Source organism: Leucopleurus acutus (genome assembly GCF_964270905.1).
Source record: "Leucopleurus acutus genome assembly, chromosome: 4".
Lineage (NCBI taxonomy): Eukaryota > Metazoa > Chordata > Mammalia > Artiodactyla > Delphinidae > Leucopleurus > Leucopleurus acutus.
The window spans coordinates 62535195-62558501 of NC_139146.1; positions in this window are offsets into that span (position 1 = coordinate 62535195).

The window sequence follows — 23307 nt, forward strand, 5'->3', positions numbered from 1 at the left end:
TTTGGGGGATCTGAAATTAATTATTGATTTTCTTTTCTATCTTCCCTGTTAAACCATAAGTCGGTATTCTCACAGCCTGTTTCATGCGCCACCTGCATTGGAATCTCCTAGGAACTTTAGTAAATCCATAGAGTCCCTTGCCCAAACCCAGACCTGTCACACCAGAATCTCTCTGGTGGGACGCAGGAATCTGCATGTATAACACGCCTTCCACCTGATTCTTAAACCCACTCCAGCTGAGGAGTACTCCTGCACTCTCCTTACGGGTGCCACTCATTTGTTTGCCTTGAAAAATTACTTGTCTTTCTTTTCACATCTGTATTCCCCGGTGCAGGGATGTTTGTTCTTGTTTCACAGAGACCAAAATAGATCCAAGATGGTAGGAGGGAAATTTCTTATGTTTGTTTGTTTTTTAATATTTTTAGAGCTTGTCAAAAGTGAGTGTTTAAACCGAGATCTCACTGAGAGGTCAAGACACTTTCATCCACATTTGGTGATCCTGAGCAATCTGTACTATGCATTCATCTGAAGATCTCAAACTTCTTTACTCTGAATATCTCATTCACATTCTTCATATAAATATGCATCTTATATACATTCGTAATCAGCCACCAAGACAACATAACAGACAACTCATTTTCTTTGCAAACAATCACCAGTGTCACTGAGTGAAAACCCTGTCATTGATACTGGTGGAGATGTAACCTAGAAACTCACGGGGTGTAATTCAACATTTCAGTTCAGATCCACACAAATTCATTGAACTCCTACTAAGTGCTCCATGCTGTATTAAATACTAGGGACACAACAATGAAATGAACAAAAACAACAACGGCTGTTAAGAATGGAAAACTCTGGATGTGTTTAAGAACAGAGGCCTAGCTTAGGCAGAATGCCAAGGTCTGACTAACATGTGAGAGTCCTCAAAATGGGAGATTTTAGAGATTTACTTGTGGAGGGTTTTGCCGCGTTGGCAGTGCTTGTATCTGGATGTTACCCGGGTGACGGACTACAATACACTCTTATCATTTTCAACTGCGGCTCCACAATAGGGGTCATTATTAATGTGCTTCAAACGTTTAAGCCTTGAAAATGTACATCTAATTTCAGAGGCAGATGTTATTTAGAACTGGGTTTTTAAAACTTACTTTACAGAAGCGTTTTGACGGGTGATTTCCTTGCTGCCAGAGGAACCACACAGGAAGTCACAGACAGATGGCAATAACAGAAGCTCTAGTGAACACATAATAATATTCCATATGGCTTATGGTGTGGGGCTCATAAAAGGGGTTCTAATGTCCAGAAATGAATTAACCAGCAGTCACAAAAGAATTACATCTTCTCTCGTGACCTTTATGGCCGCGCAGGACACCATTACAAATCAGCACACGATGCGGCAAGAATAAGAGTGGCAGCGTTAGGGAGAACAAATGCAAATTAGTTAAACCAAAATGAAATGCAAATCAAGGCAACAGCAGCAGAACCATAAAGGTTTAGTAGACCAGCAGAGCTAGCTCCTAGAGCCAGCTAACGGTTTGGAGAGGTGCTGAGATTTTTACAGGAACAGAACTGGAATTTGAACATGGGAGCTATATTTTGACTTAGGGGTGAGCAAACCACAGCCCACAAGTGAAATAGAGCCCAAGCTATTGCTAAGAGCAATAAGAGCCTAAGCTATGCAAGCTAAGAAGGGATTTTTTTTTTCCTTTTTCAAAGTAAACCTTTTAATTGAAAAAATTATGTATACAGAGAAAGATGAACAAACCATAATTGATTAATTTTTGCAAAGTAAACACATCTATGTAACCATCATCCAGGTCAAAACTAGAAACATTACCAGACCCTTCCCCCGCCCGCTGGAAGTCTCCCTTGAACCCCTATCAGTTAAACAATCCCCTCAAGCTAAGAAGGGATTTTACATTTTTAAAGGGTTGGATAAAAATCAGGAGAAGAATAATATTTTATGACACATAAAAATTATATGACATTCAGAGTTTTATTGGAACCGCCAAAAGACTTGCAAAACTTCCAGTCATTTTATTGGACCACAGCCATGCTCATGTTTTAGGTATTGGCCACGGCTGCTTTGTGCTGTAACAGCAGAGTTGAGAAGTTATGACAGAAACAGTGTGGCCCGCAAAGCCTACAATCTTTACTCCTTGTCCTTTACAGAAAAATGTGTGCACCTCTGTTCTAGCTCTACATCAACAATATAAAATTGAGAAACGGAGGCATGCTATGTGGGAGGTTTGCCACAGAAATAAAAAGCTTCTTCGGCACTAAGGACTGTGCACTCAGAGCAAGGATTTGTTGTCTTCACCTGGTTAGGGTTCCAGAGCCCATGTGGTTGCCTTACCTCTTGTCTAACTGTCCTCTCTCTTAGATCGTAAACTCTGTCTAGGCAGGGGCAGGGTCTGCCGCCTTCACAGCCACGTCCATCCAGGTACCCTGATGCTCAGCTGTAATTGTTGAGTGAAATGATCTCCTTCAGAATCCTCTTTACTACTTCCGGTGTGATCTTCCTAACGTTAAAAATGGTTTTCTCAGTATAATGTAAGTTTTTACTTTAATAAATAATAGTCTGACATGGTACAAACTTAGAAATGCACTAAAAGGTATATGGTAAAAAGGGAGTTTTCCTCTTAATCCCACAATCACCCAATTTGTCTCCCTGAAGACAAATGCTGCTATCGGTTTCTCATGTCTCCCTCCAGAGAAATTCTATGCAGAAATAAACATACATATATTCTTTATTTGAACCAATGTTAGCGTATTGTACATGCTGTTCTGTACCTTGGGTTTTTTTAATAAATAAATAACTTTATTTATTTATTTTTGGCTGCGTTGGGTCTTCTTTGCTGCGCACGGGCTTTTCTCTAGTTGCTGAGAGCGGGGGCTGCTCTTCGTTGAGGTGTGCGGGCTTCTCACCACGGTGGCTTCTCTTGTTGCGGAGCATGGGCTCTAGGCGCGCGGGTTTCAGTAGTTGTGGCTCGCGGGCTTTAGAGCTCAGGCTCAGAAGTTGTGGTGCACGGGCTTAGTTGCTCCATGGCATGTGGGATCTTCCCGGACCAGGGATCAAACCTGTGCCCCCTGCATTGGCAGGCGGATTCTTAACCACTGTGCCACCAGGGAAGTCCTGTACCTTGTCTTTTATTTAGAGCACATTTTGGAGCCTGTTTTATACTAAAATACAGGGTGACCATTCAGTCTAGAAACATAAGGAATACATTTTTTAAAAGATAAAATATATAATATATGATAAAATAATACATCTATGTTTCTAGACTTCATAGCCAGGAAATATAGTAGTTGGGATAAAAATCTTTATATGCCTTTTAAAATTCCTCAACAGGCTCCTCCTTTCTCTCTTGGTTGGTCTCCTCCTGAGACTAGTTGCCCCCCACTTTGGGACCTGGATGAAACACACCTGCAAGGCACATGGCCCAGCTTCCTGGGTGCTGCCAAGGGCCAGATGACATCACTGGGGTGTGTAAACCTCCACCAATTAGAAACAAGAAATGGGAGGAGCAAGCAGTAACTCCTCCCTCCTTTCTCTCCTCTGTGGACTACTCTGAGATGGTTCCTACCTACAAGCCACCTGCTGAGTGAAACGCCTTGCCCCTTGCAATTCGTTGAACACATAGCACTGCACCTTCTCTTGCCTTACTTCCCATTAGCTTCACCCTTACCATCCTGGGCTTGTACCACCCAAATAAATTGTTAGCTTTTCTTTCTAGAGAATCTGATCTAGGACACTCTAGATTTGCCTCACTCTTTTTAAATAGCTGTATAGTTTTTCATTCATGTATATACAAACTTTATTTAACCAATCCTCTATTGGTGGACATTTAGGTCATCTCCAATCTTTTGCAGGCATGAATATTTAAAATATTAATTGCTTTTGGACCTCTGTGTTTTCATAGTCATCTCTTATTTGATGATATTACATCGCTACATAATTATTATTTTTATCAAAAAAAAAAGAAAAGAAAAGGAAAAAAAAGCTAAACCATAAAGGACCTGGCACCTTCTTTCCCCCAGGGACTCGTTTTCTGCCACTCTTATCTTTAAATTTCACGAGCCGAACTGCTTGTAATTCCCAGAGCTCTCTTAAATCTGCTTGCCTTTTCACAGACTGTTCTCTCTCCCCAGAATGCCCTCCCACAGACCATCTGCCTGGATAACTGCCCCCTGTCCTGAAGCCAGGGCTTGTGTCAAAATTATATCCTCCGTGAATCTTTCTCTAATCCCCTTCTGGCTTGGAATTTCTTTTTCCAAGATCTACCTTATTCTAAATATGTGACCATCGTAGCTGTTATCATTATGAATAGTCATCAGTTTTTGGCACTTATGTTTCTTCACTGGTCTGTAAGTTCTCTGAAGACAAGACTCACATTTTTTTTACCTTTGTAACTCCATGGCTGTAAGGGCACATGGCTGTGCCCTTTTCCACAAATAACTAAAGCTTTTACCCATACACCATATATTTCATCCTATGAATCTGTCAAAAAAAAAGAAGAGGCATGTTTTCTTAAGAAAAGCATGGCTTGGTTGAGACAGATCTAAGTTAGCTTTGCTGCTTATTAACTTATCATCTTGCACAAGTTACTCCAACTTTCTGAGCTTTAATTTCCTCACTGGTCAAGTGGCTGTAATAATACTTACCCCATGGGGTTAGTTGTGAGGATAAATATAACAACACATGTATATATATTGTCTTTCCTGAACCTGGAATAGGGAGGGTGATCAAAAGGTGTTAGTCCTCTTACCCTTTCCCTCTCTCCACTGATGATCATTAACATGCTATCTTTGTGTAAATTGTGTGGTCTCTTTTCATTTCAAAAGAGTTTTCAGATCAATAACAACAAACACTATACAGAGCTCATATAAGTCAAGCAGTATTTTATGTGCTTTACATTTGTTGACTTAGTTACTGAAGTTGATTAGAGCTGTGCCTTGGGAGAGTTACCCTTTGATGGTCTGAATTAACTCACAAAGCATTGAGATCATAGACTATTTTTTTATATTATCTTGGGTTCCAGTGATGATTTACAAGACTAGAGAACTCTCATGAACAAGGCTGCTTTACCCAAAACAGAGACTAAGCACATACTTTAGGGCATCAGAAAAGTTGCAGTCACCAAAAAAAATATTTTTAAGTTGCTATTGTTATTTTTAAAAATAAACAGAACCATTAAAGTGGGTACTAGTCATGTAGAAAACTTTGGCTGCTGTGGGTTAAACTTTGTATTTATTTGAAATAACTTGGGGTGGGGAAGAAAGGAGAAAGACAGGTGCCAAACTCTGTTCCCTGCTTCAAGCTTGTTTAACTGACCCTTTCCATTGCCACCAACAGGAATTTCTCAAATGGCTTTTTTAAAAAATATTTATTTATTTTGTTGTACCAGGTCTTAGTTGCAGCAGGCAGCCTCCTTAGCTGCGGCAGGTGAACTCTTAGTTGCGGCACGCGTGCGGGATCTTGTTCCCTGACCAGGGATCAAATCCGGGCCCCCAGCATTGGGAGCACGGAGTCCTAACCACTGTGCCACCCTTGAAATCCCTCAAATGGCATTTGAAGATGAATCCCAGGCAAGGCCTTTAAACTAGTACCTGGAAGATTCCTTCAGAATACAGAAAAAAAAAAAAACAAAAACAACTGCATTTCCAGTGCGGTGCCAGCAGCCTCAGCCAGAGCTGCTGCAATAGGCATAGCTAGAGCTCCTGTCTTGCAAAACTGAAGTCGGTGGTTTCCTAAGTCCTATTTCTCCTCTTCTTCCTCCATTTAGTCATTTCATTGCTTGATTATTACAGACAGTTTGTTGACTGCCTAACAAGCAGTCACCCCACTTCTTCCCTGGTAACAGAACATCAGCATCAAGGAGTGGAAATCCATTCCTCTCAGGGAAGGAGGTATAGGCACTCCAGGCATAGGTGATTAACGGTGTTTGGTCTAAACCATCATGTTGTCCCATTTTCCTTTGAGAGAGTTAGGTTAGAAGCAGACATGTGAGCCGGCTCCGGCCAAAGAGATGCAGGAGAAAGTTGGTTGGGAGAGTCTCTATCTCAGATAAAATGACAGAACCTCAGAGGAATAAAGCCTTTATGTACCACACCACCTTTGTTCTACCTTGGAAAGCTGATGTGAAGCCAAAATACCTAACGCTGCGGCAGCCATCTTGTGACCACAAGGTAAGAACAACAGGACAAGAAGCCAGTAGCTGAGAATGTCTTTCTTGGGGCAGAGCAGGAGTCCTTTATGACATCATGGAGCCTCAGAACAAACCCTGGAGTCACCTTGAAACCGAGTGGGGCCCTGCGGGGCTCCCGGGCACAGAGGCCTTTTTGTCCCCCATTTCTTGTAGACAAGACTCCAGCCTCCATGATCTTCCCTGAGTTCCAAAGGGCAGATTCAGACTGTTGCTAATCAAGAAACCACCTGAGGCAAGATTAAAGGGACCAGAGAAACTCATCAAGATTAGGAGACCCAACCACCTGAGACCCTGCACACACCCTAATCTTTTTTTGTTGTTAGTAGTTATTTATTTACTTACTTATATTTGGTTGTGCCTGGTCTCAGCTGCAGCTCTCAGGCCCCTTAGTTGTGGCGTGCGAACTCTTAGTTGCAGCACGCATGTGGGATCTAGTTCCCTGACCAGGGATCGAACCTGGGCCCCCTGCATTGGGAGCACAGAGTCTTAACCACTGTGCCACCAGAGAATTCCCTGCACACACCCTAACCTTGTCAGCAACCCCACCCTTGAAGTAGGTTATAAAACTCCTCATCAAGGCAGGAGCCCTGTGTCCCCCTTTGCCTGGCAAAGTAATAAAGCTATCCTTTTCTACTTCACCCAAAACTCTTGTCTTCGGTTGGGCACCAGCGTACAGAGAAGCTGAGCTGTCGACATCAACCTCCAGACTTCTTGTTAAGTAAAATTTGCACAAGTTTAGTTGCCATCAACTGGTTTTGCTGCTAATTTTTGCCAAAAACATTTCCAACTAATATACTTGCCTTCCTGAGCAAGCCAAAGCTCTCTTTGGAAAACAGTCTCTGGAGCAGTGGTTCCAAAACTTAGCTGTACGTCGGAACCACCTGATATCTTGAAAACATTCTGATGCCTGGTTCCCATGCCCAGACATTCCTATTTAATTGGTACAGGGTGTAACCTGGCTATCAGAAGCAACAAAATCTCCCCAAATGATTCTGATGTGTAGCCAAATTTTGACAACCACCATTCTGGAAGAAGGTATATGGTGTCTTGATGTTACATGGTGACATTACGATTACTTTTTCTTTTTGAAGTACAGTTGACCTTTGAACGACACAGTTTGAACTGTGCAGGTCCACTTATGTGCAGATTTTTTTCAGTAGCAGATACTCCAAGACAATCTGCTCCAGGGTTTGTGGAATCCTTGGACGCAGAATGGCTGATACAGAGGAACCATGGAGAGGGAGGGCCGACTATAAATTATATCCTGATTTTCGACTGCACAGAGAGTCACCGCCCCTACCGCTTCCCCACCACACCCCGCATGGTTCAAGCGTCAACTGTAATTTCTTTTTCAGTGGTTCCCACCTGGGCTGCCCAATAGAATCACCTGGAAAGCTTTTAGAATATACTTATGCTTGGCCTCACCCTCATAGATTCTGATCCAAATGGATCAGAACGCAAATCTGAAGCTTCCCAGATGATTCAAATGCATAATCAGGGTTGAAAGTCCCTGTATTAGGAGTACTAGCCAGCTGGGAGCCCATCTGTGTTGTGAATCTGAAAACTTTGGTTGCTGGTGGAGAGTAAAGGAGGTTTTCATAGCCAAGCTGATTCCTCCACTACCAGTGGCGATGTTGAAGTGTGAATGTTTCCCGCTGTCCCCGACAGGGAATGTTTACATGTATTTGCAGAATTTCTCTATCAGCATTTAGCAAGATTTTGCTGTTTCTGAAGAACAGCCAAGTGAACACTTATAACCTAGAATTCATAAGAAATACAAAAAAAAGTTTGTTGAAGGTGTTCTAGAAATAGAGCTATGAAGCTATCATGAGTTGCTCTCAAGTGTGTAGGATGGACTAAGCCATTTAGTGAAAGATTGTTGCCCACAGGGTATGGGCAGGGTGTTAAGGTATCTCCCACTGGTTTCTAATTGTAAAGCGTGGGGGGATAGCATTTCAATGGAAAGTTCTAGCAGTTACCACCTTAGCCTAGTGGTCACATTTAGTGTCAGTCATAGTAGGACACCCTGACATTATGTGACTCCTGATGAGATGCAATTGATGTGCACAGGTCACCTATGCAAGTACTCACACCAGGGATGTGTGACCTGAATCTTGTCAAACCTCCGGACCTACCTTCCGGCTGCGGGAAATACCTGGTCAAAAGGGACGAGGTGAATGGCACCAGGAGAAAGCAAGCAGATGAATCTAGACTGTGGAAACTTCTTCAAGACCGCTGCTGTCTCTTCAAAGGGACAATATTTTTTTTTTAAAGCGCACAATTCTTTTAACATAAAGGAGAATAAAGAGATGTAACAAACAAATGCAATGTGTTGACTAGATCCTGGTTTGGAGGGGGTGGAGAAAAAAATGCCTATGAAATAAGTTGTAGGGACATTTGGGGGAAATTTGAGTAATGACAAGGTAACAAATGATATTAGGGAATATTGTCTCAAGTGTGATAATGGTATGTTGGTGTTATGCTGGAGAATGTCCTAATTTTTAGCTCAACTATTTAGGGGCAAATTGTCTCAATGTCTGAAAGTTATTTTCAAATGTTTCAGCAAAATTTTAAATATATATACGTATGTATGTATACACATGCACACACACATACATGCACACAAACACATACCCATACAAACAAAATGTTAACAGTTGCTGAATAAAGGTGGTAGATACATACTGTACTCTTCTTTCAACATTTTAGATGTTTTAAATGACTTTCATAATATCTGGGGAAATATCTCTATTCCTAGTCTCTCCACGTGGGAAAACGCTTCATCCAGATTTGATCGCTAGGAGTGTTAGAGGTGGAAGTCATTCCTGCAACTTTTTCTCAGAGTCTCTTCCGTTAGACTCCTGGCAGTGTTTACCAAGTGCAAGCCACAACAATGGACTGTTTCCTTCTCAACCGTGACCTTCTGTTTCTGGAGCGAGATAAGCTTTCTCAGGCTCAGCTGATGAGCTGGTTCACCTTCCGGACACCAGCTAGAGTCACCAGGGTCCCTAAAGCAAATAGCTCGATGCCTTGCCTCTGTTGGATACTTACTTAAAAGAAAAAAATAATAAGGTGTGAGCATAATATGATGCAAGTATTTTTATGTATTTTTTTCATTGTAACTTAAAAAAAATATTTGGTTATTTATTTAGGCTGCACCGGGTCTTAGTCGAGGCATGCGGGATCTTTGTTGCCGCACGTGGACTCCTTAGTTACGGCATGAGAACTCAGTTGCGGTGTGTGGACTCTTAGTTGCGGCATGCGGGATCTAGTTCCCCGACCAGGGATCGAACCCAGGCCCCCTGCATTGGGAGCGTGGAGTCTTACTCACTGGACCACCTGGGAAATCCCTGATGTGATTATTTTTAAAACAGCACATGTTGATATATGTATACAAATGTCCTCTTCAAAAGCATAACTTGCACAAACAGGTATGGAAGTCTGCCTTTTAGGATCAACTTCAGGGCCAATGTTACATTCCCCTCAATGGTCACATACGTGTGTCCTTCAAGGGTGAATTTGATTTGTGTGAACAGCTAAATATCATTGAGGGTCACAGGAGTAAACAAAGTAATTAAGCAAGCACAGGAATGCCCTTATAGCCAAACACAAAATGTGATTACACACTGAAATATGTATTTTCTGAAATAAACTGGCTCTAATAATAATCCTTTTTAAAGGCAGTTCAAAATTGTTTAAGGTAATGTTAGCATCATTTGAAAAACATTACAAGCTAAGCTTTTTGGATGGTCCAGTGCTCTCTCGTTTGTGTAAGTTTAATCCTGACTCTGAAATCACTGGCCAAGAAACCTTTCTGTACCTCAGTTTTCCCATCTGTAAAACAGGAGTAACAATAGCTACCTCAAACGGTCCTAAGGCCTAATTGAGTTGATACATGCAAAGCACTTAGAACAGTGCCTGGCATCTAATAAAGCTCAATAAATGTTATCTATCACAAGTATTGTTACTGCTGTGTATCAAACATTCAGTCATATCACATACAGGACGCTTTAGTAAGATGGTCCTTTCAGTTGCAAATGAGAGACACCCAACTCAAAATATCTTCAGTTAAAAAAAGAAATAATAGAATTATCTAGTTGGGAAGTTCAAGTGCCATGGTAGCTTCAGGTATGGCCAGATCCAGGATTAAAACAATGATGTTAAGGCTCTGTTCCTCCTCTCCACCTCTCAGCTCTGCTGCTTTTTTGGTGATGGGCTATGGCAGCCTCCCTCCATGAGGTCGCCAAGTTGCTCACTGGTAGCTAAGCCTTAGGCACTGTTGCTCACGATCCCAGAAGAAGGGATCCTGTCTTCTCCAGCAGCTACAGTCATCATGAGTGATGAGGTAACCCCAAGTAGCCATACTTGCTCCTTGGCCACCTTTGTGCAAATTTCTGTGCTTAGATGAAGCATGAAGATTGGCTGGTTGCGAGTCCCAAAGTCACCCTAGGTTACTCCAGGCCCCCTTGGAGGGGGGTGGGGTAGTTACCAAAGGAAGTCCTTGAAGACAAAGCTAAGTCTGCTCTCTCAGGAGTGAGCAACCAGCTTCAGATGGTTCCACATCCATTTGTTTATCACCTGATAGTTATTTTTTGACCGCTTACTATGTGGTAGGAACTACACTGGGGCTATCCATAAAAACGAAATGTAAAAATATCTAAATTCGATTGAATGGTTGATATGTACCAGATTCTAGATTTTGTATTCCAGATGTATTATCTTATTTAATCTTCTTAATAATCCCATGAGGTAAGCACTATTATTATCCCCAGTTGAGAAAATGGAGGCCTAGAGAAATTAGTAACCTTCCCAAAGCCACACCCCTTGGTAAAACAGTTAGGCTTTGGACCCAAGGAAACCTGACCACAGAGCCCTTGCTTTACATGCTCTGTCTATTTGAGTCTCATAATAGTCCTATTAGACAATGCCTTATTAAAACCACCGTATTACAGGTGAGGAAATAAGTCTGAAAAAAGCGAAGTAAATCTCTCAAGGTCATGCCCAGGCACTGTGCTAGGCAGTTTGGAACCAGAGATGAATATATGGCCCCTGGCAGGTATGCTGTGTGTGGCTGCACAGCTCACACACTGCACAAAGGTGCCTGGCCCATTGGGGAGCAGGGGAGGATGTGGGCTGAAATTCAACCAGAGTTCTGCTCATAAACCATGATCCTGTGCCTGGCTACACCTGCACAGAGGTGCCTTCTATTGGCCAAGCCATATCCACAAGGCTGCAGCTAACCATAGGGGGAAGCTTATCACAAATCGAGCAAAGCCTGTGCACGGGTTAGCAGGGGACAGGACCCAGACCTCAAAGGCAGCCCGAAAAACAGACATCACAATGGAACATAGTAGTACTGAGGTAGAGGCTTCCACGAAGGGCCAAGTGACCCTGGGCAGGGGCAGTTTGGCTACTCACTTTGCCAAGTTTGGACTTGACTAGGTCCAGTAGCCCACCTGGTCTGGTCTGAGGATGCACAGGGCTGCCAAACAAATGGGTCCCACTTGAATGGGATCACTGGGCCCATCCAGAGCCTCTCTGACTCACTCTCAGGTGAGCAGCCCCGGTGACCATTCCAGCAGTCCTGGCCTGACAGAAGCATCATCTCTGTTCCAAGACAGTTGTAAAACACAGAAAAGATGCGTTCAAGAGTATGTGAACAGCTAGCTACGCATTAATCTGGATATAGAAAGATAGAGTTCACTAAGCCCCTTGGGGCAACTGCTAGCTGCCTACACAGTAATTATTCCCTTTATTCCTAGTGTGATACTGTGATTTATAAGAAATGTATATATTTGGTCATTCCGATGACCAAAATAGATTTCTCACATATATTTGGTTTTTGTCCACAGTTCCTGGCTCACAGCTCCCAAAACCCTTGAAATTTTCTGAGCACAAGAGCATTGGAAACATCTGTTGTTGTAACATTTGGTCCTTTGTCCTCAGTTCTTGAAAATCTTCAGAGCCGTAAAGGTAAAATTGTATCTCATCATTCATAGCAAGTCCCTTTCCAACAAAACGGGCTTTATGTTAATGAAGTAACTTTTGGAAAGCACCTAAGGATGGGGGCTGGTTGCCAGGGGAACCGACCAAGGATAGAGGGTTGGAACTTTCAGTCCCACCTCCTGATTTCTGGGGAGGGGCTAGACATTGAGTTAATTGCCAAAGGCCAATGATTTAATCGATCATGCCTCTGTACGAAGCCTCCATAGGACCCAAAAAGATGGGGTTTAGAGAGCTTCCGGGTTGGTGAACACGTGGATACTTGGGGCGAGTGGTGCTTGGAGAGGGCATGGAAGCTCTGCACCCTTTCCCCATACCTTGCCCTGTGTATCTCTTCCATCTGGCTGTTCCTGAGTTATATCCTTTTGTAACAAACTGGTGATCTAGTACATAAAAGATTTCTCTGAGTTCTGTGAGCTACTCTAGCAAATTAACCAAACCCAAGAAGGAACCTCCAATCTATAGCTTGTAGGTCACAGGTGACAACCTGGACTTGTGACTGACATATGAAGTAGTGGTTGCAGGGGGCAGTCTTGTAGGACTGAACCCTTAATCTGTAGATACTATCTCTGGGTAGATAGTGTCAGAAGTGAGTTGAATTTTAGGACACCCAGCTGGTGTCTGAGAATTGCTTGATGGTGTGAAGGAAAAAGAGCCCTCCCGCACACGTTGAAACTGGGTCTTGGAACAATTTTACCCAGCTATCAGAGCCTGATGTTCTGTAATGTTGGACACTCATAGGCTACATGAGTCTCTCCCCAGCCCTGGGAGTAGATAATGATTAATCTAAGATGACTATTGTAGTTTGGGTTCCTTCCAGAGTAAGGAACAAGGATTTGGGGAGGTGATTCCCGAAACTGCCTAGAAATATAGTTTAAGAGATTAAAGAAAATGTACGCAGAGCACCAAGCCCAAAGCCCTGATTATAGTAGGCCCTGATATATGGTAGTTATCATTATTACCTTGATATAAGTCCCTCCTGGCTTAACATAGAGGAATCCAAAGCCATGTAAGGATCTGAGTGGATTGTGAGCTAGAATTGGTGGTTTCCTGGTGACTAATCATTCAATGGTGTGCACTCACTTTCAACACGTGCTAGAATATGCTGCACTTGGGGCCAACTAGGATGTTGGAACCCCACAGTAACAATGTTTGGCTCATGGCAAAAATGAATAGTGCACTGAGGAAGAAGGAAGGTAAGGGCGGGACTGTACTTGCTCTATAAGTGATGGGGCAGTCGCCTCTGGGGCGAGGAGGGGAGGCATGGAGATTCTGCTCTGTGTGAGCAGTCTCACTGTGCATGATGGAAATTTTAAAACATAAATACATCTCTGGTAAAAGGTGGGAGAAAAGGAGAAGGAGTTTTGGTGTAGCACTAAAATCCATGCCATAGTGAAGAATTGCTCCACCAAAATCTTTTCTCACTTCCTTTCATGTAACAAAGCTTCAGTTCCACAACAGGACTGCCAGCTGGAGACTACATTTCCCAGCATCCCTTGTAACTTTCATGGCCCCATGACTATGTTGTCATCAGTGCAGGGGGAGTGGGCCACATCTACCTCTTTTGTTTAGAGGAAATCGCTGTCTCGGATTATTTCTTTTTCCCTTCCTAGAAGCTGGATCTTCTCTTAACTCAGCTTTGGCCATACTGAAGAGGCCTGTTTTATTCTGAGTATTAATTTAGAAAAGCCTGCCCCTCCCTAAGATAAGACCCAGAAGTTCAGGCTGTCAAAGGGCAACGAATATAAAAAAGCTACTGACCACACACACACACACACACACACACACACACACACAATGCAGTATTTGCATTTTTTTCCTTCAGTAGGCAAGCAGGGAGAGAGTTGGTGGGGAGGGGGTCGGGGAATGGGCACACACAACCTTATCAGTCTGGCCAGTCTTTCTCTGCCTCCTTCCTGCTGACCCCCAGGTGGTATGTTGGTGTCCTCTGCTAGCAAGATGTCTTTCCCTTGTGTACAGAAGGAGATTGGAATCTCCTCCAAACTGCATGCCACCATCTACAACACCCAGTTCAGCATTCTCCAGAGAGGTGCACGAAATGCATAGTCAATGCTCTGTGACAGTAGGGCAGGCTGGGCTGGAGTTACAGGAGTATTAGCTTAGATACTCACCCAGTGCCTCCACAGATTTGCACTCCAGTGCAAATAACTTGTTTATACTGCTTGCTTTTCGTGTACAAACATGTTTTCCTTTGTTTTTTAAATTTATCTCAAAAACAACATACGCAATAACAAATTTCATGAAAATGTTTTTATGCCATCTCTTAAGTTCAACATGTTTACAGTTTGTCAAACTACAGTGTAAACAGTCAAAATAGATTCCCTTGTGTGGAAAGGGAGAGTGAGGCATGCTCTAAATATTGTACAAACCACACACATCACAGGACAGAGTCTACAGAATGGAGGAGCAACAGATGGCCCAGTAACCATGTGTAGCTGAGCTGTCCTGCCCACCCAGACTGCCCAGAATGTGACTGCAAAGATCACAGGCTTCTTTCTTTCTGAAGCCACTGCACTTTTGGATTTCTTTGTTCTAGCTGCTTAACCTTCATCCTGGCAAATATACGGAGTAAGACAGAATAAGGAGGAATCAACATTTGCTGAGTAAGTGAATGAAGGCATAAGTGAAGTGCAGTTGAATGCGTATTTCCTCATACTTCTAGAACAATGGAGCATCTTGTTTTGTCTTATCTGTTTCTTGGACAGTATGTCTCCAAAGACAGCTCTACCCTGAAGAAGGTCACAGAGTCACACTGAGCCGGGATGGTAGTGCCAGTTGCAGAGGGAGAGACAGATCTACCTCTGCCTCTCGCAGCTGCTGGCAGTCACGGAGAAACTAGGGCATAAACTCTGGCCTCTAGGTGCTCTGGGGGAATCAGTACAGCAGCATCACCACCTCCCCCCAGCACAAATCTTCTCTGTCACAGATTTTTGAGTAAAAAATTGAAGAACAGATGGTAAAATAAAGAGGTTTTTTTTTTTTACATCTTTATTGGAGTATAATTGCTTTACAATGGTGTGCTACTCTCTGCTTGATAACAAAGTAAATCAGTTTTACATATACATATGCTCCCATCTCTCTTCCCTCTTGCGTCTCCCTCCCTCCAACCCTCCCTATCCCACCCATCTAGGTGGTCACAAAGCACCAAGCTGATCTCCCTGTGCTATGCGGCTGCTTCCCACTAGCTATCTGTTTTACATTAGGTAGTGTATATATGTCCATGCCACTCTCTCGCTTTGTCACAGCTTACCCTTCCCCCTCCCCATATCCTCAAGTCCGTTCTCCAGTAGGTCTGTTTCTTTATTCCTGTCTTACCCCTAGGTTCTTCATGACATTTTTTTTTTCTTAAATTCCATATATATGTGTTAGCATATGGTATTTGTCTTTCTCTTTTTGACTTACTTCACTCTGGATGACAGACTCTAGGTCCATCCACCTCATTACAAATAGCTCAATTTCGTTTCTTTTTACAGCTGAGTAATACTCCATTGTATATATGTGCCACATCTTCTTTATCCATTCATCTGATGATGGACACTTAGGTTGTTTCCATCTCCTGGCTATTGTAAATAGAGCTGCAATGAACATTTTGGTACATGACTCTTTTTGAATTATGGTTTTCTCAGGGTATATGCCCAGTAGTGGGATTGCTGGGTCATATGGTAGTTCTATTTGTAGTTTTTTAAGGAACCTCCATACTGTTCTCCATAGTGGCTGTACCAATTCACATTCCCACCAGCAGTGCAAGAGTGTTCCCTTTTCTCCACACCCTCTCCAGCATTTATTGTTTCTAGATTTTTTGATGATGGCCATTCTGACTGGTGTGAGATGATATCTCATTGTAGTTTTGATTTGCATTTCTCTACTGATTAATGATGTTGAGCATTCTTTCATGTGTTTGTTGACAGTCTGTATATATTCTTTGGAGAAATGTCTATCTAGGTCTTCTGTCAATTTTTGGATTGGGTGGTTTGTTTTTTGTTTGTTTGTTTTTTGTTATTGAGCTGCATGAGCTGCTTGTACATTTTGGAGATTAATCCTTTGTCAGTTGCTTCATTTGCAAATATTTTCTCCCATTCTGAGGGTTGTCTTTTGGTCTTGTTTATGGTTTCCTTTGCTGTGCAAAAGCTTTGAAGTTTCATGAGGTCCCATTTGTTTATTTTTGTTTCCATTTTCTGGGAGGTGGGTCAGAAAGGATCTTGCTGTGATTTATGTCATAGAGTGTTCTGCCTATGTTTTCCTCTAAGAGTTTGATAGTTTCTGGCCTTACATTTAGGTCTTTAATCCATTTTGAGCTTATTTTTGTGTATGGTGTTAGGGAGTGATCTAATCTCATACTTTTACATGTACCTGTCCAGTTTTCCCAGCACCACTTATTGAAGAGGCTGTCCTTTCTCCACTGTACATTCCTGCCTCCTTTATCAAAGATAAGGGGACCATATGTGTGTGGGTTTATCTCTGGGCTTTCTATCCTGTTCCATTGATCTATCTTTCTGTTTTTGTGCCAGTACCATACTGTCTTGATTACAGTAGCCTTGTAGTATAGTCTGAAGTCAGGGAGCCTGATTCCTCCAGCTCCATTTTTCGTTCTCAAGATTGCTTTGGCTATTTGGGGCCTTTTGTGTTTCCATACAAATTGTGAAATTTTTTGTTCTAGTTCTGTGAAAAATGCCAGTGGTAGTTTGATAGGGATTGCATTGAATCTGTAGATTGCTTTGGGTAGTAGAGTCATTTTCACAATATTGATTCTTCCGATCCAAGAACATGGTATATCTCTCCATCTATTTGTATCATCTTTAATTTCTTTCATCAGTGTCTTATAATTTTCTGCATACAGGTCTTTTGTCTCCTTAGGTAGGTTTATTCCTAGATATTTTATTCTTTTTGTTGCAATGGTAAATGGGAGTGTTTTCTTGATTTCACTTTCAGATTTTTCATCATTCGTGTATAGGGATGCCAGAGATTTCTGTGCATGAATTTTGTATCCTGCTACTTTACCAAATTCATCGATTAGCTCTAGTAGTTTTCTGGTAGCATCTTTAGGATTCTCTATGTGTAGTATCATGTCATCTGCAAACAGTGACAGCTTTACTTCTTCTTTTCTGATTTGGATTCCTTTTATTTCCTTTTTTCTCTGATTGCTGTGGCTAAAACTTCCAAAACTATGTTGAATAAAAGTGGTGAGAGTGGGCAACCTGGTCTTGTTCCTGATCTTAGTGCAAATGCTTTCAGTTTTTCACCATTGAGGACGATGTTGGCTGTGGGTTTGTCATATATGGCCTTTATTATGTTGAGGAAAGTTCCCTCTATGCCTACTTTCTGCAGGGTTTTTATCATAAATAGATGTTGAATTTTGTCGAAAGCTTTCTCTGCATCTATTGAGATGATCATATGGGTTTTCTCCTTCAATTTGTTAATATGGTGTATCACGTTGATTGATTTGCGTATATTGAAGAATCCTTGCATTCCTGGAATAAACCCCACTTGATCATGGTGTATGATCCTTTTAATGTGCTATTGGATTCTGTTTGCTAGTATTTTGTTGAGGATTTTTGCATCTATGTTCATCAGTGTTATGGGCCTGTAGTTTTCTTTCTTTGTGACATCCTTGTCTGGTTTTGGTATCAGGGTGATGGTGGCCTCGTAGAATGAGTTGGGGAGTGTTCCTCCCTCTGCTATATTTTGGAAGAATTTGAGAAGGATAGGTGTTAGCTCTTCACTAAATGTTTGATAGAATTCGCCTGTGAAGCCATCTGGTCCTGGGCTTTTGCTTGTTGGAAGATTTTTAATCACACTTTCAATTTCAGTGCTTGTGATTGGTCTGTTCATCTTTTCTATTTCTTCCTGATTCAGTCTTGGTAGGTTGTGCATTTTGAAGAATTTGTCCATTTCTTCCAGGTTGTCCATTTTATTGGCATAGAGTTGCTTGTACTAATCTCTTATGATCTTTTGTATTTCTTCAGTGTCAGTTGTTACTTCTCCTTTTTCATTTCTAATTCAATTATTTGAGTCTTCTCCCGTTTTTCCTTGATGAGTCTGGCTAATGGTTTATCAATTTTGTTTATCTTCTCAAAGAACCAGCTTTTAGTTTTATTGATCTTTGCTATCGTTTCCTTCATTTCTTTTTCATTTATTTCTGATCTGATCTTTATGATTTCTTTCCTTCTGCTAACTTTGGGGCTGTTTTGTTCTTCTTTCTCTACTTGCTTTAGGTGCAAGGTTAGGTTGTTTATTCGAGATGTTTCCTGTTTCTTAAGGTAGGATTGTATTGCTATAAACTTCCCTCTTTGAACTGCTTTTGCTGCATCCCATACGTTTTGAGTCATCGTGTCTCCATTGTCATTTGTTTCTAGGTATATTTTGATTTCCTCTTTGATTTCTTCAGTGATCACTTTGTTATTAAGTAGTGTATTGTTTAGCCTCCATGTGTTTGTATTTTTTACAGATCTTTTCCTGTAATTGATATCTATTCTCATAGCGTTGTGGTCGGAAAAGATACTTGATACAATTTCAATTTTCTTAGATTTACCAAGGCTTGATTTGTGACCCAAGATATGATCCATCCTGGAGAACGTTCCATGAGCACTTGAGAAAATTGTGTATTTTGTTGTTTTTGGATGGAATGTCGTATAAATATCAATTAAGTCCATCTTGTTTAATGTATCATTTAAAGCTTGTGTTTCCTTATTTATTTCCATTTTGGATGATCTGTCCATTGGTGAAAGTGGGGTGTTAAAGTCCCCTACTATGAATGTGTTACTGTCGATTTCCCCTTTTATGGCTGTTAGTATTTGCCTTATGTATTGAGGTGCTCCTATGTTGGGTGCGTAAATATTTACAATTGCTATATCTTCTTCTTGGATCGATCCCTTGATCATTATATAGTGTCCTTCTTTGTCTCTTCTAATAGTCTTTACTTTAAAGTCTATTTTGTCTGATATGAGAATTGCTACTCCAGCTTTCTTTTGGTTTCCATTTGCATGGAATATATTTTTCCATCCCCTCACTTTGAGTCTGTATGTGTCTCTAGGTCTGAGGTGGGTCTCTTGTAGACAGCATATATACGGGTCTTGTTTTTGTATCCATTCAGCCAATCTGTGTCTTTTGGTGGCAGTGTTTAATCCATTTACATTTAAGGTAATTATCGATATGTATGTTCCTATTCCCATTTTCTTAATTGTTTTAGGTTTGTTATTGTAGGTCTTTTCCTTCTCTTGTGTTTATTGCCTAGAGAAGGTCCTTTGGCATTTGTTGTAAAGCTGGTTTGGTGGTGCTGAACTCTCTCAGCTTTTGCTTGTCTGTAAAGATTTTAATTTCTCCATCAAATCTGAATGAGGTCCTTGCTGGGTGGAGTAATCTTGGTTGTAGGTTTTTCTCCTTCATCACTTTAAATATGTCCTGCCAGTCCCTTCTGGCTTGCAGAGTTTCTGCTGAAAGATCAGCTGTTAACCTTATGGGGATTCCCTTGTGTGTTATTTGTTGTTTTTCCCTTGCTGCTTTTAATATGTTTTCTTTGTATTTAACTTTTGACAGTTTGATTAATATGTGTCTTGGCGTATTTCTCCTTGGATTTATCCTGTATGGGACTCTCTGTGCTTCCTGGACTTGATTAACTATTTCCTTTCCCATATTAGGGAAGTTTTCAACTATAATCTCTTCGAATATTTTCTCAGTCCCTTTCTTTTTCTCTTCTCCTTCTGGAACCCCTATGACTCGAATGTTGGTGCGTTTAATGTTGTCCTAGAGGTCTCTGAGACTGTCCTCAGTTCTTTTCATTCTTTTTTCTTTATTCTGCTCTGCAGTAGTTATTTCCACTATTTTCCAGGTCACTTATCCATTCTTCCGCCCCAGTTATTCTGCTATTGATCCCATCTAGAGTATTTTTAATTTTGTTTATTGTGTTGTTCATCATTGCTTGTTTCATCTTTAGTTCTTCTAGGTCCTTGTTAAATTTTTCTTGCATTTTGTCTATTCTATTTCCAACATTTTGGATATCTTTACTATCATTATTCCGAATTCTTTTTCAGGTAGACTGCCTATTTCCTCTTTATTTGTTAGGTCTGGTGGGTTTTTATCTTGCTCCTTCATCTACTGTGTGTTTTTCTGTCTTCTCATTTTGCTTATCTTACAGTGTTTGGGGTGCCCTTTTTGCATGCTGCAGGTTCGTAGTTCCTGTTGTTTTTGGTGTCTGTCCCCAGTGGCTAAAGTTGGTTCAGTGGGTTTTGTAGGCTTCTTGGTGGAGGGGACTATTACCTGTGTTCTGGTGGATGAGGCTGGGTCTTGTCTTTCTGGTGGGCAGGTCCATATCTGGTGGTGTGTTTTGGGGTGTCTGTGGACTTATTATGATTTTAGGCAGCCTCTCTGCTAATGGGTGGGGCTGTGTTCCTGTCTTGATAGTTTGGCATAGGGTGTTCAGCACTGTAACTTGCTGGTCGTTGAGTGAAGCTGGGTGCTGGTGTTGAGATGGAGATCTCTCGGAGATTTTCGCTGTTCGATATTACGTGGAGCTGGGAGGTCTCTTGGGGACCAGTGTCCTGAAGCTGGCTCTCCCACCTCAGAGGCACAGCAGTGACTCCTGGCTGCAGCACCAAGAGCCTTTCATCCACACGGCTCAGAATAAAAGGGAGAAAAAGAAGAAAGAAAGAAAGAAAGAAAGAAAGAAAGAAAGAAAGAAAGAAAGAAAGAAAGAAAGAAAGAAAGAAAAAGGAAGGAAGGAAGTAGGGAAGGAACAAAGAAAGAAATGAAAGAAAGAGGAAAGAGGATAAAATAAAATAAAGTAAGATAAAATAAAATAAAGTTATTAAAATAAAAAATAATTATTAAGAAAAAAAAATTTTTTTAAAGAAAAAAAGAAAACTGGATGGTTAGAACCCTAGGAGAAATGGTGACAGCAAAGCTATACAGACAATATCTCACATAGAAGCATACACATACACACTCACAAAAAGAGGAAAAGGGGAAAAAATAGTAAATCTTGCTCTCAAAGTCCACCTCCTCAATTTGGGATGATTGGTTGTCTATTCAGGTATTCCACAGATGCAGGGTACATCAAGTTGATTATGGAGCTTTAATCCGCAGCTTCTGAGGCTGCTGGGAGAGATTTCCCTTTCTCTTCTTTGTTCTCACAGCTCCCAGGGCTCAGCTTTGGATTTGGCCCCGCCTCTGCGTGTAGGTCGCCGGAGGGCGTCAGTTCTTCGCTCAGACGGGACGGGGTTAAAGGAACCGCTGATTCAGGGGCTCTGGCTCACTCAGGCTGGAAGGAGGGGCACAGAGTGCGGGGCGAGCCTGTGATGGCAGAGGCCGTTGTGACGTTGCACCAGCCTGAGGCGCGCTGTGCGTTCTCCCGGGGAAGTTGTCCCTGGATCCCGGGACCCTGGCAGTGGCGGGCTGCACAGGCTCCCCGGAAGGGGGTGTGTGGATAGTGACCTGTGCTCGCACACAGGCTTCTTGGTGGCGGCAGCAGCAGCCTTAGCGTCTCATGCCCGTTTCTGGGGTGCGCGCTGTTAGCCGAGGCTCGCGCCCGTCTCTGGAGCTCCTTTAAGCAGCGCTCTTAATCCCCTCTCCTCCCGTACCAGGAAACAAAGAGGGAAGAAAAAGTCTCTTGCCTCTTCGGCAGGTCCAGACTTTTCCCCGGACTCCCTCCCGGCCAGCCGTGGCGCACTAACCCCCTTCAGGCTATGTTCAAGCCGCCAGTCCTCTCCTGGCGCTCCGAACGAAGCCCGAGCCTCAGCTCCCAGCCCCGCCCGCCCCGGCCGGGGAGCAGACAAGCCTCTCGGGCTGGTGAGTGCCGGTCGGCACCGTTCCTCTGTGCGGGAATGTCTCCGCTTTGCCCTCCGCACCCCTGTTGCTGTGCTCTCCTCCGTGGCTCCGAAGCTTCCCCCCTCCGTCACCAGCAGTCTCCGCCCGCAAAGGGGCTTCCTAGTGTGTGGAAACCGTTCCTCTTTCACGGCTCTCTCCCACTGGTGCAGGTACTGTCCCTATTCTTTTGTCTCTGTTTATTCCTTTTTTCTTTTGCCCTACCCAGGTATGTGGGGAGTTTCTTGCCTTTTGGGAGGTCTGAGGTCTTCTGCCAGCGTTCAGTAGGTGTTCTGTAGGAGTTGTTCCACGTGTAGATGGATGTATTTCTGGTGTATCTGTGGGGAGGAAGGTGATCTCCGCGTCTTACTCTTCCGCCATCTTCTCGATCTAAAATAGAGTCTTTACAGATGTGAAGTCTATGCTTTGTATGCGCATTACACTTGCTTGCATGTGTCCAACATTTACGCCACTTCCTATGGATAATGAGCTCCCTTTGCCAGACCCATCTGCAGCAATAATCAATAACCACAATTACAAACCACAATTACAAACGCAGTTCTCTTCACTGCCACCTTCTACCACACGATTGTTAATTGTCAACTCTAATCCACAGGAAAGAAAATTTTGAAGAGAGCTACGAAATCAGGTCTCAGGATAAAAGTAGTATTTTCTTGACTGTCGACACTTTGATGCAACCACTGCACTGCAAGAAAAAATATTGGAGTGGTAGATTTCTTGAAAGAATACACTGATTGTTAAGATCAAGGGGGAAAGTGAGCCACAGCCAGTAGGATACGTTGGGTGTATGATATACCAATAAGAACTGTTTACAAGTTCTAGATTTATTAGAGCCCAGACTAGGTCTAAATATTAAATTAGTTTCAGAGATTATATAAATGAGCCCCATTTCCTATGCCTGACAAAGTGGCTGGCTTGTGACTTAACTAGAGAAGGCACAGGCTACCTTACTGAAAGGACAGTCTGAGGGCAGAGTCTATACATCTGTTCCAAACCGTAACTGGTGGTAATTCTAAATTATAAAATTCTGTATTCTTTAAACCAGTACAATTTTAGGTTTCCTTGTTTCAACAGCTTCGCTTTTTTTTTTAATTTATTCATTTTAATTAATTATTTATTTGTGGCTGCGTTGGGTCTTCTTTGCTGCACGTGGGCTTTCTCTAGTTGCGGCGAGTGGAGACTACTCTTTGTTGTGGTGTGCTGGCTTCTCATTGTGGTGGCTTCTCTTGTTGCAGAGCACCGGCTCTAGGCACACAGG